The sequence below is a fragment of the Ammospiza caudacuta genome, chromosome 11, assembly GCF_027887145.1.
Source record: "Ammospiza caudacuta isolate bAmmCau1 chromosome 11, bAmmCau1.pri, whole genome shotgun sequence".
In the NCBI taxonomy this organism is placed as follows: Eukaryota; Metazoa; Chordata; class Aves; order Passeriformes; family Passerellidae; genus Ammospiza; species Ammospiza caudacuta.
Genome location: NC_080603.1, coordinates 14,244,054 through 14,259,594, shown reverse-complemented (window position 1 = coordinate 14,259,594; position 15,541 = coordinate 14,244,054).

Below are 15,541 nucleotides of genomic sequence, written 5' to 3'. Positions count from 1 at the left end.
TCTGTGTGTTCTGCATTTGAATGAACTCTCCTGGGAGAGCAGCTGGATTCTGCTGTACTTGAGAGATTTTAAAGAAGAATTAGTTAAATATTGTTTAAAAATATATATAAATTTAAAAAATATATTAATATATGATATATTATATATGTATATTTAAAAAAAAACCAAGCAAGCAATCCCAAACCAACAAAAGCACAAAAAAATCCAAACCAAACAAAAAAAAAAAAAAAAAAAAAACAAACAACAAAACAGTTATAAAAAACCCCCCCACATTCTCGTGCTTTGTAAATTACAGGTCTATCTATTTTGCATTGCTCTAGATCATAATTCATAGCACTTTCCTGGACCACAGCAACCAATATTGAGGAAAAACTGCATGGTGTTTGATGCCCAGTTTTATTCTCACTTTTAAATTCATTAATTTCTGTGGTTGCAAGAAATATTAGAGGATCGTGGACCAAATGTTCCACAGCATAAACTTGCAGCAAATCATCAAAAAAACTTTCAAAGGCTTAGACCAAAGTGTAAAACTTCTTTTCAACAAAGAAGTTGACAGCTTGATGTGCTCCTGATGTGTTTATTCCTCAGCTCCAAGAATGTGCATCCTTGGAGGGACTCTGCCTGATTATTCTATCATAGCACAAGGTATTCCAAGCAAAGGATGTTAAACTTGCCTTTATCTGGGAGAAATAAAAGATTATGTGACTAAGGGCTCAACTCTTCTCAGATGTTTTGGGTATTTTCCCCTTCCCCAAGCAGTTCAAATTCTCTAGGTCCTAATCTCTGATTTTGATTCCTTTTCTACAAATGTTTATTTCTCCCTTACTAAGAACAAATCACAAGAAGAAGATATTTTGAATATGGCTTGGACATGTTTTAGCCAAGAAATCCAGTGTAATCATCAGGCTTGGATTCCCAACATTGAAGGTTTATTTTAGCACAGCATGCCATGTTTAATCAGTTTTCCTAATGCTGCACAGTACTATCTGCTTTGACAAGAATATGTTGATCATATTACAGAATGATTACTGCTAAGGGAGATCTTTTAGACAAGATTAGATTTTGCTTCTGTCCAGATGCCTCAAAGAACATTATTAGTTTTTGGTGTCATATTTTGGCAATATTAACATGATCAGCTTATGGGCTTGCTCGTATGCTATAACTGCAGCAATTTATCTGACAGTTAAGCTGGCAGGACCATGCAGCATTTAACCCAGTGAGCACTGCTGCAGTCTGGATCAAATTAGGCACTGCCCACACAATCTTATCACGGCTGTGAGGTGACCAAGGAATATTCTGATGAGCACCCCACCTCCAAGGTTCAGAAATTTGCATTATGCAGCTCAATAGCTGCTTCCAAGAAAGCTGATTACTTCATGGAAATATCCCTAACAATACGTCTGCATATTTTTAAAGGAATGTAGATTGGGGTTTTTTTCCACATAAATCAGCAAAAGGGATTCAGAGCTATGCTGCTTTCACAGGTAATTAAAGTGGCACGGTAGCCTATTAGTATAACAGCTGGGGTGATAGTAGGTTTTCTATATCCATACAGAAAGAATAAATCACTTGAATATGAGGCACTTTTCTGTCCTTCTTTCAAAGTTACTGCAGATGTACAAGGACCTTGCCTGACCTGTATTTACTGGTTAGACAAAAAAATAATTACAGAAGCTAAGAAGTATAAAGATAAGTGTTAATACATTTTGACTAGAGAGCCTTACGATATCAACTAAGCAATACTATTGCCCTTAAGTTCAATACATACTGATATGCACTCTGATGGCATGCTTCATCCCTTTTGATAATATGCCTTTAAAAACCATGTCCTTTAGGGTCCAATGGACCATGAAATAGTCTCTACAAAAGTACCACTGGTGCCAATGCTGAGACAAACATTCATTTTGGCTGTCAGCTTTAAGGACTGCAGAAGAAATGAAGCACATTTATTATATACTGATGTATTCTGACTAGATAATCCTTTTCAGTTGTAGGCACTATAAAGACAAGTGCAGATTACTGCGGGGAACATTAAAAAAAAATTGGGATGTTCTGAAACAGTTGAGCATCCAATTTCACAGTTGGGTAATTTGCCTTATAAACTTGTATTTAAAGGAAAAGTTTTACTGGCAACGAAGTACACTAAATAAACAATCTATAATTTGGAAATTAGCAAGTTGGAGATACTTAGACAGAAATTGTATCTACCAATGCTACATTTATTAATTAATGTTGGAATTTGTCTTTCTATGCTGCTGGCATTGTCAGGGTTTTTTCATACATAACAATTGTCATTCAATTCTGTAAAATTTTAGTCCTTTGTAACCATTTTATGGCATTTTGATTGCATCCTTATTTCTGTACAGACAAAGAAACTCATCCAGGACACCAACAGGACCTCAGGATCCAAAAAAAGATAGTTAAGTCATAGTATTCTCAGGATTCAGTACTGGGACCAGAAGTATTTAAAAAATACATTATTTAGATTACTAGGTTTGAGCTGGGTTTAATCAAATTTCTAGACATGAGATTCATACAGAGCTTAGGTAGGAGTGGTTCCTTTGAAACCCACTAGAGACCTGAGACAATGCATTTTACCTTCAAAAAATATTAAAGGCAGTTTCTGTAAGCAAAGTTTGGATGCTGGACTGCAGAAGTCCCTATAGTTCTGTAAGGAAGGATGCTGGTACCATGAGGGCTTTGGTCTGCAAACTTAATAGACAAGGAAATCAATTCCTCTGCCATATTAGTCTCCAATGCTTATGATATATTTTGGCAATGTGCAAGACAAAAATAGCCCAAAAGCTATTGATCCACATTATTTTAGTATCTTCTAAAGTGGAAGTATTAGAAAGTAGATAGTATCAGAAAAAAGTCAATATTATGACAGGCAGCTTAAAACTTTTATACTTTTACCAGAAATATAAATTTCCTGACTCTATACTTTCACAGTTTCATAACACCCAGTTGGCAGCAGCAACAAATATATCTGAGATTGTTACTATGACAGCACTGAAACAAAAATTAACCCTTTTATAGTAAAGAAACTTTGCTCTAAATTTACTTCATATATTTATTAAAACTCACTTTGTAATTAGGGGGTGGTGTCAAAGAAAACAATGGGAAATCTGAGGCTGAAGTCTGGCCCTTCTGTGTGGCACTGGTAGTGCCCAGCACAAGCATTTGTAAAATGAATTGTTTCTTACTTGTGTGGTGTGAGGAGGAACACAAGCAGAGAAAACAATCTGCTTGTGGTGGATCTGAACAAAACTGCTACTTTTGTTTCCTACCCAAATTTACTAGCAAAAAACACACTGAAAGCTGACAAATTATCTTCTTCTGTTAAATACTTTTCCCAAATTCTGACTCCTTAGGCAACAAATTTAGTTAAATATTATTTTGAAATGTCACAGCAAAATGAAAACTTGAAGCATATGGTTTAAGAATGTCAAAACAAAATCTATTTTTTTTCTGTTGTCAAAACAAAATCTATTTCATTTCTTGTTATGAACATTATTTTTACCTTTGTTAGTATCAGCCTCAAAAGGCATTGAAATTATTTTGGGTATGGAGCTTGAAATGGAGTTTTGGGAAAAACTTTAGCTTCACTAACTGTTTAAATAAATCTACTTAGCCAGTCTGTTTTTCTGTATAGCATGTTCTCTCAGCCAGGAAAATCTCCATGATGTTTATTTTCTGTCCCACTCTCTGCATGTCATGAAGCATATGCTGTAGGAGACTGATTGCATCTCAGACTGACAGCTGCTCTGCTCTTCCAGCTCTCTGTCACAGAGGAAGATTGCTGCCATTTGAGCAAAGAAATTCTTCAGTAATATGTTTGGACACTTGCCTTTAGAACTTAACCATTATAAACTGTGGGGTTCAGTTTGCCTGAAATCAACATTCTGATTTCCTAGTAGGCTTCTCTGTCAAAAATTCTAATCCATGTTAATCTCAGTTCTTCTGGGAAACTGTATCCTATGCCACTCAATTTATAAATTAATTCCTTCCACTCATTTTATTTGCAGCCCTTCTGGCAAAGCTGGAGCTGCAGAGAGCACACCCTGTTGGAACACACATGAGCAGGATCAGATTCCTCACTTGACATCGCACAGCCTCTTCAGGGGGAGCTAACTCTTTTTGAACCATTTCCTTCTCTCCAGAATTGTAGAATGGGCTTGGAACAGAGCAGGGCATCTTACAGGTGACCTATTGACAGCCCTCTGCACAGGTTCATAGTACTTAATATTTCATATGAGCTCTGAATCGCAGGTGTTACGGTGCTGTGATTGCAGCAATTAAAACAATTAGGGTTCAAGAGATATCATTAAGTTATTAAAATGCACCATGTTTGTTATTTGCAGAACACATGGCTTTTTGACAAGGTGAAGGAAGCAAGAGAATAACACTGCAAAATATTGAAGTGACCAATCAGATCAGTAGTCTGATGCCTCTTAGGAGAATGTAAAAATATTACCATATAAACCAGCATAGAAACTGTTTTTTTTTTTTAATTTCTTTTTAAATTATTTTTGTGAGTGCATTACATTAGAATCACACCCTTAGGTGTTTGTATAGGTCACAACAAATGTATTGCAAATGAAACAAAACATTCTCTTCAGTAAGCCAAGATCTCCATCATGACATTTCCTGGACTGGGAAGGTGACCCAAGCAATTCAAGCACAAGTGGTTATCAGAAACCATCAGGCGAAACAAAGTGCTGTAATGTCACTAACTCTCTCTGCTATGAATTGACAACAGATATGGCTTCCAATCATCAAGGTACAAAAGAAAAAGCATTTTCTGTTTCACACAGATTGGTAGATGCTGGTATCAATATGACAAATGAGAAAGAATATCACTGCAGAACATCTCAGCAATGACCAGCGCATAATTAGTCTAATTAGTAGCAAATTTTTTCAGTGACCTTAAGTTCTCTCCTCTAGAAGCTGTATTACCTGTCCAACCTTTAGGTTTATTCTTTTTTTAATTATTATTTCCTTTTGTTACCCCAGTTCCATTCTCCTGTGGTGATCCAAGTAAATTTTTGCCATAGGTTGGAAATTAACATCAGTAACTATTGTGTCTCTGTCCATGCACTGTACATCTGGAAAAACATTCTCCATGCTCGTGCTGGGAATGAAAAGCATTGGAAGCAGACATGACATTTCTGTCAAGATTTCTTGAGAAAAGTTATGCAAATATATATGGGTGTCAATGAAAGAAGTTCAGAAAACCTTAATTTGCTCAGCTGTCTAACAGGAACACAGATTTAGTATTAAATTTTTAACTTTTTTTTTTGTGCCCTGGCCTATTCTGAATGTTCAGTTATTCAGCCATCTCACTGCATCAACAATGAACTAAAAACGATGAAATTCTAGACTGCTTAGAGAAGCAAATAGAGCAATTTTTCAACATTTTCATTTTGGTAAAAAAAAGGAGAAATATATAGCTGGAATAAAAGCAAAATAAGACAGGTAGTCATAAGATTGGTTAAGTTGTGCTCTATTGGCCACAATTCATTGATATTTACTTTCTTCATCAACAGCTGTAAAGTACACAGAGGTTTTTTCCCAGGCTTCAGACTGACACATAAAACCTGCCTGTCTTTGCACAAAACTAAATCAGATTTTAGAATGCATTAGATGAACTCATGTTTTTCAAAGATTAAGTTAATATTTGTTAAAATTATTTTTAAAGAGGCCAAATTGATCTATAATTTTGCCCATGTTGATACAATGGATTTTTATTAAAATGATAAGACAATAATAAATTAAGCTTAAAATGAGAAGAAGAAAGCCAGTGATTTGAAAACTAGGAAACAGTTTGGTTTACAAATCAATTCTACTCCTGCTGAAATAAATAGGGTTCTGTCATTGTATTCACTGAAAATGAGATTCTACTGCTTATTTGGGAGTAACACTTTGAGATTCCTAAAAATTACAGGGGAAAAAAAAACTATTTGGGAGATATTCACTTTCATTAATGAATTCAAGATGTTTCATTATGAAACACGTATGTCTAATACATACATGTGTACTTATGTAATGAATATAGAGATAACATTCATTTAGATAATAATACAAAGACATAAACAAATACCTGAATGGACAGAAGCAGAAAGAAACCAATTAGGGTATATTGAGTCTTGAAATTGATTCTATTCTGGGTTGGGTTTTTGGCACAGTTACTGACACTGATTATTTCTGACTCCAAAGGTGTGACTTCCACTGTGTCCTTTTCCTGCTGGTCCTACTGCATAACAATTGCTGCAATGGTGGTATGGAAGCTTGCATTTATATACAGCCAAGTTTTCCAAAGGAGTACAGTTTTCATGTTTATATCACAGATTTCTTTACTTGCTAGTTTCTGGCTTTGAGTACTTGCTTTTTTACAGTAATGCTCATCATTTGACAGCTTCGAAACCTGACTGTTCATGCAAATAAAGCAAAAGGGTTTTGGCTTTTATGTCAAATGATACAACTGCTCTTATGATTAGCACAGACTTTCAGCCCTGTTGCCTGTCAAAAAGGCAAATAATTCCTCTTATATTGCCACATCAAAACTCCTCTGTACATTACAATGCAGCCTAAACCCAAGCCAATCAAAAATGATCACAGTTCAGTGGAAGGATCCATGTGATCAGGAAAATAAATTCCATGTTGGAATTTCAACCATTCTTTGACAGTGGAAACTTCTGTAATTCAGTAGAAGTTCAAAAAGAATTCCTCCTTCCACATACTTAGGAACACATGAAAATGCTGGAACAGAAAACCATATTGCCCTCTGAGAAGCATCTGATATTTAGTTGAATGCCTTGGGGTGGACAAATGCTGATGTATTAGAGGTAAAAGAGGCACTCTAAATTCCTCTTATGTGTATCAAACATCACAAACTTCTATAGCAAGAGTAAAATATAGACCTGGTATCTCAAGAGCCTCTCAGTCCAGCAAACAAAATTTTGTGGCAGTCCCAAAATTCTTCCCTCAGCCAAACACATGGCAAGGGAACATCTGACATGCCAGCTGATAGAATGAAACTGCTCTGAGATGACAGGGAAAATCAGTATTTTACAGCTATGGATGCTGGCACATCCTCAGCCAAGTGTATTTTGTGAAACTGGAATGTGCTAATACAAAAAGTGTTTGCAAACCATAACAATTTCTGAGGAGCTCAAGAACACACTGTCAGGACTGCATGTATTAAGAAATATGACCATGATAATGAAGGATCTAAAGCAGAAAATGACATCCTTTCAATTACTGGAAACTGTTTTCTCCTTTAGAAGATCAATCAATTTTCAATTTAGGTTGGGTTTTTTTTTGTTGTTTTTTAGTACACTGTCTGAGTATGCAATATTGAATAATGCTAGAATAAAAAATTGTGTCTGAAAAGAATTAAATGGTCTACCTTTACCTTGAGGTGTAACTTTCCACTGAATTGAGGTTCTTAAGATAAACTTTAATCTCTCAAATCTTAATTTGTCATTGACAAGGAGAAGCAAGGAAAGAACAATAAATCCATCTTTGTAGATGTAAGATAAAATGAAACTACTCCAGTATTTACCTTACATAACCACAGAGGAACTCCAGCTCCTTAGGACCCATTTGCAGGACCTCTCCCCCTTACTTATCATGCATTTGTCTAAAATAAATTTTTAGGCTAGCTTAGAAAAATGCTTCCTACATGAACGATATTAAAAACCTTGTCTAGATTGTACAAGGAACACTAAGAGTTGTTTTTTTTCCAATATGTGATACAGTGTTAAGAAGAATGAACATGTTTCAGAGATACTTGGGTGGGTATTTACAAAGACAAATTTGCACTGTAACTTGTAAATCCATGTTTGCCTCATGCAGAGGGCAGACAGAGCCCATTAGATCCCCTGTTTGTTAGGCTCTGAATAGGTTTGAGTACCTGGATACTGAGAGTTTCCATTATAAAAATTCCTCACAGTCATTACAGTTCTTGCCTGTCAAGCAGAGCAGCACCCTCAGCTTGCAGGCAGGGAAATGGAGCCTGAGATTACATGTGATTTACTCAAGGTCAGAGAGGAAATCTGCATTAATGCTTGAACTCAAGTTTTGAACCCTAAAATCCAGCTAATTCAACCATTATATATCCTGTAGCTGTGCAGGCTATAAAGCTGAGCACATCCCCATGGTGCTCTCTGAATTAGAGTGAGAACCCTCAATCTCTTGCATGCTTATATGCTGCAGGAAAAAAACTGTAAGGAAAGTTGTTTTATGAGATGAAATATTTAAGTGTGCACTCAGGCACATCAAACATTATTCTTATATACAAGCCAAAACCCCTCAAACAAAAAAAAAAAAAACACCTTTAAAATATAATAGACTCTCCATACTCCACAGACTCTTGGGTACAAGACTCCATCAAATTCTGCAGGTTTGGGACAGGGGCTGACTGGATTCTGTAAGGAGAATTACAGCTCAGCTGACAATTAAAGCTAGGCAATAAGTTGCAGTGTCCTTCTGATCCATCCAATTTTACCAAGCCTGTGAATTTCTTTCTTATTAGTTTGAGGTGAATCAGGACCTTGAGGAAAGTATAGCAGGTTTTTTTACAGTGCATTTAGCTGCAACTCTGTCTTCAATTCTTTCTTGGTGCCCTCAGTTTTCCTTGCAGTTTTAGCAATAAGGATAATTTTCCCTTCTCAGTACTTTACTTGCCAGCCAATCCCTGGATAGTTTCTCTATAAATGTGCCCAAATTCTACAGGGGTGTGTTGCTTTCCTGGACTTTGAGGCCAGATTCTTAGTTTTACTGATATCTTCCATCAGCAGGTATCATGGAAAAGACGTAAGGCTGGAGAAGGCGCTCACTTTGCCTTTGCAGAAAACCTTAAATATGCCTAAAATGCCTCTGGCTTAAACCTCAGAGCTCTCTTGTAGGGCTGGTAATGCTTTTCCCTCCCTTGAAGGAACTCGAGGCAGATTGTTTCCAGCCCAGCCGTGCTGCCAGGGCGGGGAGCTGGATGTGACAGCAGACTGTCCTCCAGTGGAGAGCACCACAAGTGACAGCCCTGCATCCTGCTCCAATGCACAAACTCTTCTGACCAATGTACAGACCCCAAGCTTTCATGGCAGAAAATTGTGCATTTTATTCTGTCTCATTCTGTTCCTCTGCAGACTGCCAAACTAAAAGGGCCTGCAGCAGATGGATCTCTGACAGCGTTGCAGGGATCATTTAATTAAATGGTGCCCATTGGGGCAGCATTCAGGAATCTGAAACTTCACAGCTGGATTTTCATTACACAGAAACATGGAAGATGCCAATGAATTGCCATCTCTATTACCTGTTAATGTAGAATGAATAAATTTAATGAAAAAAACCAACCATCTTTGAAAGTATATGTTTAAGTCTTGTTTAGATAAACGTAAAAAAAAAATCTATACTAACTTTCAGGCAAGTCCAAGCACCTTCTCAGTCCACTTGATCTTCTCAGTAAGAGAGGTAATCATAGAGATTTTAACACTGTAATTGGTGCTGCCTTATAGAAGCACCTGAGACCTACTCCTTCCATTTAGACATCTTTTTTGCACATTGATAATTATTTCCAATAATCTCATTCCATTAGAAAGAGGCTGCTTATTATTTTTTTTACTCTTAACACATAACAGAAAAGCAAGGGTCTTTACTAAATTAACTAATATTTCTTATCTTGAGTCCCAACAAATTACCATGAAAGGGCCTCCTTCTGGCTTCTAACACAAGTCAAAAGCCATTGCTACAGGGAAGAAAAGGATATTGTGAGACAGATGCTCTATAAAGGATGTCAAATGTCTTTATAGATCACAAAGCCTTCTAATATATTAAGATCAAGACCACTGCCTTCAAATAATCAGCCAACTCCAAAACTAAAAAGGTCATCAGTAAGAAACATTGCATGTGTTTTATCATCTTTCTGTGATAAAGAAGTGGGGGTGAACTACTTCAGGAATTGTGTTAAAACCACCACTCAATCTATTACAAAACTATTGGTGCAGTAATGTGTCATTAGTGGCAATTAGTGAGAGGTTAAATGCTGCATGGAACAGTGATATTGTGCATTAATTGGAAACCACTCATGAGAAAGAAAATTCTCATGAAATTAGGTTGGTATTTCAGAATAACTAGTCTCTCCTTGAAGAGAAGAGGCCCTTGATAGGACTCCTTGAAAAGAAGACGTATATTTTTGATGATTTCATTTACTTTTTACCAATCTAATTTTATATATTCTAGGTTCAAGCTTGCAGAATAGAGTGGAAGCAGACTTGCAAGAATGAGACACTGCAGTGATCTAGGAGAGAGAAGGAAGGGCAATTCACTCTGAGACAAGTGGATGGGTGACCAGAGTAAGACTGAAATACTCAGTTGGGATCTGACTCATGACAGTCTTCAAGCAGATGCCTTTTATTGCCCTCAAGCAGATGCCTTTTATTTCCATTCTGTACCTATAAAGGAGAGTAGGCAGTAAAAATAATCTGAAAAAAAGTATTATAAGATGCTGAGGACTGTGCACATACCTAAATAGATATTGCAAAAGCCTGTAAATGCACTTCAGAGGGTCATTCCTTCTGATCAGAGAACTGTGTGATGTGGGGACAGGGGGAGAGCTGCAGAGCTTAGCAGAATAACACAGGGATGTCCTGCAGCCTGTGCCAGGGCACTGCAGAGCAGAGCAGAGCAGGCTGGCACAGTTCAGTCAGTCCCTGCATGAGGACATGAGAACAATCTTTATGGGGCTGATAAAGGCTCCTCCAGTGCAGCACTTGGGTCCAAATGTTGGCCAAGGAGTGGATATTTGTGAAACGGGTAGACAGCAATATTTTCCACAGAATGCTCCTCCACAAGGGTGAACTGAAATTTCCTAAACTGAAAGATGAATCTGAATGATGAGTAAATCACACCTGCTTCAGACCTAACAAGGCTGTTGTCACCGTTCCTTGCTAAAAAAAGCACTGCAGGACTGTTAGCCCAAGATGTGCCTGAAATGGGCCCAACCTTAGCCCAGATGTTGCCCCAACACCTGGGAACTTCACCCTAACAGCACCGAAGTCTCACAGAAATAACACAGCTCTCATGGCCATAATCTCCATGTATTGTGATAGCTCATAAAACAGGGACAAGACTGATGCTGCACCCAACTGATATGAGGTCCCTCAATGTCAGAAACTACAAAGAAATTAGAGAAACTGGATTATTTTTTTGGCAGTATAAAAAAAGTAAATAATGCTTTAAGAAGGTTATAACATCCAAGTGATGAATCCTGTCATGGACCTGCTTCACCTACATTCCATCTGCTGAACTGCCTCTCTGTGCAGGTTGGAACAAGATGTGCCAGAATTCCTCAAAAAGAGAAACAAACAAACCACCCCTCCAACTGTCATCAGCTGAGAGAGGATTTTCTACTTTGGACTCCTTGATTAGAATTTCACCACCAGAATTTCACCACCTGTCTTCCAACAACAGCTTTTTTACATTTTATGGTTATGTTGAAGACTGCAAAGTTAGAAAGGTGCCCCACCCTCAAAAAATATATTATGTGTCACATGAGGAAGGCACATTTTATTGGATGGCTAATAATGTGCTAAAGGTTCTGTCATTCATGAGTAATTTGGTTATCAAAAGTGAAAGGTCACAAGATATTTGTTGGTTTCACATATAATCCATGCCAACTCTATAAATATAGATGTATGTACAAAGTGATGAAATTTATGGGCTTTGTCCTGTACAATAGGTCTGCTCTTTCAGGATAGTCTGAATACAGCTTTCTGATAGAGCTCACTTGAGTAATGTGACTGAAATAATGAAAATTATATCTGTATAAATTTCTTGGCTCCCCTGATTTTATGCTGGAAATTTCCTGTGTTGTTAAACCAGTCAGCGACATCTGGAGAAGTGGATCCCAGGTGTTCTGTCAGCTGAGCAGCAGAGATTCTCTCCTATTCCTCACCTGGTGACTTCCACCCCTCTCTCCTGTGCACACCAGGCACCGTTTCCCTCTGGCCCCATCCCACCTGCAGCAGCAGCTCTGTCAATGGGCACAGGAGAGGAGCATCCTGGCCCTGAGAGTGCCCACACCAAGAGCTCTGTGACACTCAGAGCCTTGGCACAATCAGTGAGGCCCTGTCCGTGTTAACTAGTGAGCAAAAATGCACCAAAGGACAATTCAGCCCACGGCAGTCCCCAAAGGCAGGTGAGCTTGAGAGGTTTCTCAGCAACTACTCTGCCTTTCTCTCAACTGTTTTTTTTTTTTCTGTTTTGTTGTTTTGGTTTTTTTTTTTGTTGTTGTTGTTTTTTAATCATCAGAGATGGAGTTTTAGTCAAAGATCTTTACAAAAACCCAACCAAGCCACCTCTCACACCTTAAAATGTATGAGCCATTTTAAGAGCATTTAATACTGATACACATATATAGGCAACCTACAAGTATGTTGCTTGCACAAACATTGTGTCATGCCTGACCTAAGACATTAGGAAGAAGTTTTCCAGACTTTTGAAATTTTCCAAGAGCTCTGTTGAGAATTCCTCTTGTTCCTATTTAGTTTACAACTACATTAAATGGTGTGACTATCTAGCTCCTTTGAAAAAAACCCACATATTATTCTTTAAACAAATGATGTATGAATTTATCTTTGTGACTTCTGTTGGATTTGTAGGCTTTCATCCTTTTTTTGTTCACTAACTCTGAATTTGAAGTTATTCACTTATTACTACAACATCTTCCTTAAGTTTCAAAATTTGGTGTTATTTTCTTCAGACTTAACATATATCAAGCACTATCACTTTTACACCAGTTGCTGAACCTCTCTGCCATCCATATCCTGCCAAGTATAAAAGAGGTAGATAAACATGGAAGATGAAAATGAAATGGGAACAGATGGGCCCATCTGCAGCAATACCTCTGAAAAGACTGAGAGCCTCACAGAGATTTATAAACCTTTTGGAGTCCCAACATTTGGTGATCTCATAAAATGATCCTGAAAGTGTTTTAAATCAGTAATTGAAAATAACAATTTTATGTGGAATAAAGGAAACTTCTCAAATCAACACTGTACCAACAATGAGAAAACAATTAAGAGCTCATAAGCTTTTGCAAGTGCACATAACTTGACTAAGAAAATGGAAGATTCCAGGAAAGGTGTACTTCCCCCCTTTCAGCCAAATAAAAAAGAAATTTTTAAATGACTGTGCTAAGAGGATGTGACTAGCTGATCCAGGTCTGTCCTTAAGACCTGTCAGTTACCAGGTTTTTGGGGTTTTTTATCAGTCCATAACTTTTATTGGTCTGGTAAAATTCCCTCCATCAAATCTGTGAGGTTCTCCCATTTTTGGACTAAATAAAACTGAGCAAGTATTCTGCCATCCTCCTCCTCCTCTACTTCTCCCTTTAAGTTCTGGTTTTGCTTCTGGATGTGTTAAAGAAGCAGAAATGCATGAGGTGGTTTCGTCCCTACAAAGATATACCTGCTTATCTGTTACATGCTCAGCTCCTTGGTGAGGATGCAGATAGAGTTAATGGCATTAACAATTCAGGGGATATCTCCAGTTTATCTCCCCACTTTCATCAAATTTTGGGGCACTGATTTTCTACAGTTGTAATGGCTTTCTTTCTAAATTATCCCTTTTTGTAAGTAGGTTGTCAAACAGCCCAGACAGGGATGATTTCAGCTTGTAAAGAGTTGGCCATGAAATAAGAACAGAAGTATTAAATAATATAATTTGTATAAACTGAATTTAAAATAGCAAGCTCTAGCTCTGTGAAATTTCATACAGCAAGGAATGATATCTCCAAGGCAGTCATGGGTAATGGATTGATTCACAAAAAACCAAGTCAATTTACTAAGAATCCAGTAAGAAAATTAAAACCCATGCCTTTGAATACTACAAGCTGAAGCAGTTGAAAAAAATCCAGGAAATTTCATAATCTGGCTTCTAAATTGTGTGAGATGTAGGAGATGCTCAAAATGGAATTGCTCCAAGGACAGAGGTCCACCCTCTTCAAGCAATAAACTTGAAACATTTTCAAGCAATAGAAAAAAAATACTTTGAGAAGGAAAATTTCTAAGAAATATGACTACAAAACATAATAAATGTTAACAGAGAGACTGCTTGTTTATGCACTGATAACATTTGCAGCAAGGCATTTTTATGCTTTTCCCAGCATGAACCAAAGTTTTGACCTCAAATTCATTAAAAAATCTTGAGAGACTTTGCAAGGAAAAGGAAAGGAAAAAACAGGACCCAAAGATCAGCACCACCAAGGAAAAATGAGAGAAGGAACTACCCTGCTGTGAAACAATAACTTATATCCTATTTCTCCAAAACTGCTTTTTCATTCAGCCATGGAAAGAAATTTTCAGGCTAAAAACCCCCAAATTAACTTAATCTGCAAGAAACACCATTCAAAAGAGAGAGAAAAGGTTACAAGTTTTTCACAAGTCAATGTCTAAAACTTGTTCTGAGAGACAGAATTAATACAAGTGCATTGTTTTGCTCTGTTCTTTCCTATTAAGTCATAGGTGGTTTCCTAAAAACAGCTTGAAAGAAATTCCAATATTATCAGCATGCAGTGTTTTTGAAAGGCTGTGTTCAGCAGCCTTCTGGAATAAGAATTTCACAGAAATTTATAAAACAGGATAAGATGTACAACTGGGAGTCAAGAAAACACCATAAATAATCATTATCTGTTTCTCCTCATCTGTTTTAATTCTGTAAACATAATTCTAGTATAATTGCCTCAGGCTCAGTGCTCAAGCTGCAAGCTGGGTTCCATTTCAAGGTGTTCTCAGATGAACAGCAATGCTTCCAAATCAACAAAAGAAGCACAATGTAAATGCCACACAGTCCTTTTATCCTGAATACAAACCAGAGCAACTCGAATCCATTAGGACATGGTGAAAATAAACCCCACCATTTTGGTCTGAAACCAACAAACTCAACTGATTTCTGTATTTCTGCTGCCATTTAAAAATGGATGCAAGTAAAAACAGGAAAGTCTTTTTTCAGAAAACTGATTCATTGTGATAATTTTCAAATTTCCTCTGCAATTGTATGTCTATTATGGCTTTCTTTTCTGTTCAGGTATTTTGGAAAAGGGAGCAATAAAGTTCATCTAGTTTATGTCTAAATACCCATCTCATAAAATATATGATTATCTGGGGAGAAGAGTAGAATAAGGAGGTGACAAAGGATAGGGAACTTAAATTCAATTATTGTAATCTATTTTCATGATAATTTGGGTAATTTCTTAGAGAGAGACATTTGGATCTGAAAAGGTACAAAAGAACCAAGAGAGAAAGTCTAGAAATTGAAGCTGCATCTAGAAAATGCTACATCCTTTTAATGTGAAGAGAAAAAAAATATTTAGCATATTTTGTAAAAAGGAATAGATTTTCGGAACTTCAAATTTTTAATTCTTAATTTTTAGGTAGATATTGTAACACCGATACCCTGCAATATGATAAAAGACAAGACAGACTCAATGATTACAGCAGACTCTACAGCTTGAAACTGATGAATTTGTAAGAAGAAATGC